Source organism: Physeter macrocephalus, chromosome 19 (genome assembly GCF_002837175.3).
Source record: "Physeter macrocephalus isolate SW-GA chromosome 19, ASM283717v5, whole genome shotgun sequence".
Taxonomy (NCBI): Eukaryota; Metazoa; Chordata; class Mammalia; order Artiodactyla; family Physeteridae; genus Physeter; species Physeter macrocephalus.
The window spans coordinates 11,611,398-11,616,826 of NC_041232.1; the positions used below are offsets into that span (position 1 = coordinate 11,611,398).

General features: G+C 39.3%; 1 non-coding gene across 1 annotated transcript; it reads right to left on the minus strand.

Annotated features, from left to right (window-relative positions):
- Positions 1 to 2,113: 2,113 nt before the first annotated feature.
- Positions 2,114 to 2,220, minus strand: LOC112064124 (U6 spliceosomal RNA). Its single transcript, XR_002891377.1, has one exon. It is a non-coding gene; the product is annotated as a U6 spliceosomal RNA (small nuclear RNA).
- Positions 2,221 to 5,429: the final 3,209 nt, after the last annotated feature.

A 5,429-nucleotide genomic window follows, 5' to 3' on the forward strand; every position in this document is an offset into this window, starting at 1 on the left:
AGATTTTTTTTTGATGTGGACCATTTTTAAAGTCTTTATTGAATTTGTTACAATACTGCTTCTGTTTTTATGTTTTGGTTTTTGGCCGCAAGGCATGAGGGATCTTAACTCCCCGACCAGGGATCGAACCCGCACCCCCTGCACTGGAAGGCGAAGTCTTAACCACTGGACTGCCAGGGAAGCCCCTGCCCTTTATTTTTGCTCAGCATTTGATACCTTTCAAATCCCCTTTTGTGCCTCTTCTTTCAGATTATCCTCAGAAGCAGTTCTGTGAGTGAGAAAGAAAAGTTTGCCCTCTCCACACATTGGGACATTGAGGCATGCCCAGTTACACTCGTGTTCAAAGCTGCACAGCTAGGGACAGCTCGCAATTTTTCTATCGACTTAAAAATGCCTTAAGAAATAGTCTATTAATCAAAAAGTAAAACCATTATAGTCATGCCATTAAAAGAGAGAGAGAGAGAGAAATTGTTTGCGTGTATGTGCGTGATAACCTAGAAAATCAACTGAAAAGTTCTGCACCAAAGTAGTTACAGTTGTGGTCTTTCAGGTTTAGGATCAGGGATGGACTTTATGCTTCTGGATTTTTCTGACCATTTCTGTTTGCAATATACATGTACTGCTGCAAAGATCACAGGAGACTATAAAACAATTTTGTCAGCAACGAAAAAAGAGGAAAAGGAAACCAAAAGTGTGTTTTTACTCATGATTATTCTTGGGTGAAGTACTAACCTGGGTTAAAAAAGTACCTTTTCAGAGTACAGTCTGAAGAAGGAACAGATGTTCTAGGTTGCCTGTTAAAGGCAGGGAGTAATTCTGGGATACTGGAGGAAAACACTGGAAGACGGAACAGGGTTTGGAATCAAAGGAATGTTTGGGTTGTTTTGGATCCAAAAATGGGCAGAAGACCTAAATAGACATTTCTCCAAAGAAGATATACAGATTGCCAACAAACACATGAAAGAATGCTCAACATCATTAATCATTAGAGAAATGCAAATCAAAACTGCAATGAGATATCATCTCACACCGGTCAGAATGGCCATCATCAAAAACTAGAAACAATAAATGCTGGAGAGGGTGTGGAGAAAAGGGAACACTCTTGCACTGCTGCCATGCGCCACAACTACTGAGCCTGCACTCTAGAGCCCACAAGCCACAGCTACTGAGCCCATGTGCCGCAACTACTGAAGCCGGCATGCCTAGAGCCCATGCTCCACAACATGAGAAGCCACCACAATGAGAAGCCCGTGCACTGCAACGAAGAGTAGCCCCGGCTCGCTGCAACTAGAGAAAGCCCACGCGCAGCAACGAAGACCCAGTGCAGCCCAAAATAAAAATAAGTTAATTAATTTAAAAAAATTGTATCTTTAAAAAGTAGAAACCAACTTTTAAAATCAAGAGTTTGTTCCTGAGTTCAAACATTCCTATTTCAGTAACCACTGTACTTCAACAAACAGAAATAGTTGTTTATGATCAGCTTCTATATTACCACACAATAAAGGTAATATTCTTGATGTCAGAGCATTAGCTTTTACGTCATTCACAATTTTTGCTCTGTCAATAAACATACTAAGAACATCTGACTTTATGTATGTATACACACAAATTTATAAAGTAAACTGGTGAAATATTAAAAATTGGTGAATCTAGGTTAAAGGGTTTATGGGAATTCTTTGCACTATTCTTGCAACTCTTCTGAAAGTTTGAAATTATTTCAAACTAAAAAGAAGTAAAAATAAATGATATTTGATTGGAGAGTAACAAAACTGCCAAAATTTTGTCTACTATCATGACTGTAAACATTATTAAATCCTTTAAAATGGTACAAGTTAATAACAAATTGCTTCGTTAATTTAGGTGGTAGTGTAAAACCATAAATTGAAAAAAATTAACCTGATTAAAAATTAACATTATTGTAAAAATTACAGTTATAAAAAGAAATGCTTAACATTTTCTAGAATCGTACTGGGTGGGCCAAAAAGTGCCTTCAGTTTTTTTTTTTTAACATCTTTATTGGAGTATAACTGCTTTACAATGGTGTGTTATTTTCTGCTTTATAACAAAGTGAATCAGCTATACATACACATTTATCCTCATATCTCCTCCCTCTAAAAATATGGAATGCTTCACGAATTTGTGTGTCATCCTTGCGCAGGGGCCATGCTAATCTTCTCTGTATCGTTCCGATTTTAGTATATGGGATGCTGAAGTGAGCACATGCCTTCAGTTTTTTAAGTAAAAATAAAAGACACATTTTTCATTTTCCCAAGAACTTTATTGAACAACGACATACTCACCCTTTTGTTCCACTACCTTCGGCCATTTTTCAGGCAACTTCATAATTCCATCTTCCCAAAACTTTTTATCTTTTTGAGCAAAGAACTGTTCCAGGTGCCTTTTACAGTCTTCCAGGGAATTGAAGTTTTTTTTCCACTAAGAGAATTTTATAAAGACCAAAATAAGTGGAAATCCAAAGGTGCAATGTCTGGTGAATACGGCGGATGAATCAGAACTTCCCAGCCAAGCTGTAACAGTTTTTGCCTGGTTATCAAAGGAACATGCGGTCTTGTGTTACCCTGATGGAAGATTGTGCTTTTTCTGTTGTCTAATTCTGGACGCTTTTCATCGTGTGCCGCTTTCAGTTGTTCTAATTGGGAGCAGTACTTGTTGGAATTAATTGTTTGGTTTTCCAGAAGGAGCTCATAATAGAGGACTCCCAATCCCACCATTTACTCAACATCACCTTCCTTGGATGACGACTGGCCTTTGGTGTGGTTGGTGGTGGTTCATTTCGCTTGCACCACGATCTCTTCCGTTCCACATTATACAGTATCCACTTTTCATCGCCTGTCACAATTTGCTTTAAAAACGGAACGTTTTCAGTACTGAAACGTTTCAGTAGAGAATCACATGCGGAAATACAGTCAAGAAGGTTTTTTTCGCATAACTTATGTGGAATCCAAACATCAAAGTGATTCACATAACCAAGCTGGTGCAAATGATTTTCAACACTTGATTTGGATATTTTGAGTGTGTCAGCTATCTCTCACATGGTATAACGTTGATTGTTCTCAATTATTGTTTTGATTTGATCGCTATCAACTTCAACTGGTCTACCCGACCGTGGAGCATCGTCCAGCGAGAAATCTCCAGCACAAAACTTCGCAAACCACTTTTGACACGTTCGATCAGTCACAGCACCTTCCCCATACACTGTACCAATCTTTTCTTGCGTTTCAGTTGCCTTTTTACCTTTCTTGAAATAATAAAGCATAATATGCCGAAAATGTTGCTTTTTTTCTTCCATCTTCAATATTAAAATGGCTACACAAAAATTCACCAATTTTGATGTCTTTTTTAAAATACACGCTGATGTGACAGCTGTCACGTGCAATCTAACAAACTTGTTTGGAATGAAGTTAAAGCCAACTAAGTGCTGCGAGAGCCATCGTACGGCAAAAACCGAATGAAACTTTTGGCCCATCCAATAGTATCTCTCCTGGGGCAGTCCTGGTTAAACCATGCGAGCAACAGTAAACAGCAAACTGGCACAATTTGGGGCCAAGACATTTCTTATGGAACCCCTACCAGGCTTACTTGTTTGATTTATGGCAAAGTGTGTGAACTTTATTTTTCTAACAATGGGCCAGCACAGATCTGTCCTCTGCAGTTGGGGATCTGAGAGGAGCACTTCTGTGGAGTCTGCTACGTAGGAAGTGCTCAGTTAATACCTGCCATTATGGTTATAAATAATTACCATCGCTATCTTACTCATGGCAAAGAGTGTTTATTAATGATCTCTCCAGTCTGGGAGATACTCCCTCCCATCCCCTGCTCCCACACCACCTCTGATAATAGAAAGCAATGCTTCCCTTAAGGTCATGGCTAAAAACTCAGGCCAGTGTGGACTTTGCTCCAGATTCTCTTTGAATGAAGAATTCTTAACAAAAGAATATGCATGTCAGGGATAAGTCTGATTTTTCATAATTTGGTGTAATTTTCTCATACGATGCAATAGAGAACATTAGCTCCTGGGCTCCTGTCCTGCACTCCCTTAAATCCCAGCCACATGCAAATTGCTTTTCTTAAATAACTCTCCCCACCACCCCATCTCCCCAACCCTCCAGAAGAAGTAGAGTTAACAGCAACCACCAGTGAAGCAGCTGCCCTGGTGGCCATTGTGAAAATGGGAACAGGAAACCATTTAAGACCCAATGAAGATTTTTAAAGTCAGAATTGCCCTTTATTTTATTTTTTTTTAAGATTTTTTTTTGATGTGGACCATTTTTAAAGTCTTTATTGAATTTGTTACAATACTGCTTCTGTTTTTATGTTTTGGTTTTTTGGCCGCAAGGCATGAGGGATCTTAACTCCCCGACCAGGGATCGAACCCGCACCCCCTGCACTGGAAGGCGAAGTCTTAACCACTGGACTGCCAGGGAAGCCCCTGCCCTTTATTTTTGCTCAGCATTTGATACCTTTCAAATCCCCTTTTGTGCCTCTTCTTTCAGATTATCCTCAGAAGCAGTTCTGTGAGTGAGAAAGAAAAGTTTGCCCTCTCCACACATTGGGACATTGAGGCATGCCCAGTTACACTCGTGTTCAAAGCTGCACAGCTAGGGACAGCTCGCAATTTTTCTATCGACTTAAAAATGCCTTAAGAAATAGTCTATTAATCAAAAAGTAAAACCATTATAGTCATGCCATTAAAAGAGAGAGAGAGAGAGAAATTGTTTGCGTGTATGTGCGTGATAACCTAGAAAATCAACTGAAAAGTTCTGCACCAAAGTAGTTACAGTTGTGGTCTTTCAGGTTTAGGATCAGGGATGGACTTTATGCTTCTGGATTTTTCTGACCATTTCTGTTTGCAATATACATGTACTGCTGCAAAGATCACAGGAGACTATAAAACAATTTTGTCAGCAACGAAAAAAGAGGAAAAGGAAACCAAAAGTGTGTTTTTACTCAAGATTATTCTTGGGTGAAGTACTAACCTGGGTTAAAAAAGTACCTTTTCAGAGTACAGTCTGAAGAAGGAACAGATGTTCTAGGTTGCCTGTTAAAGGCAGGGAGTAATTCTGGGATACTGGAGGAAAACACTGGAAGACGGAACAGGGTTTGGAATCAAAGGAATGTTTGGGTTGTTTTGGATCCAAAAATGGGCAGAAGACCTAAATAGACATTTCTCCAAAGAAGATATACAGATTGCCAACAAACACATGAAAGAATGCACAACATCATTAATCATTAGAGAAATGCAAATCAAAACCACAATGAGATATCATCTCAAACCGGTCAGAATGGCCATCATCAAAAACTCTACAAACAATAAATGCTGGAGAGGGTGTGGAGAAAAGGGAACACTCTAGCACTGCTGGTGGGAATGCAAATTGATACAGCCACTATGGAGAACAGTATGGAGGTTC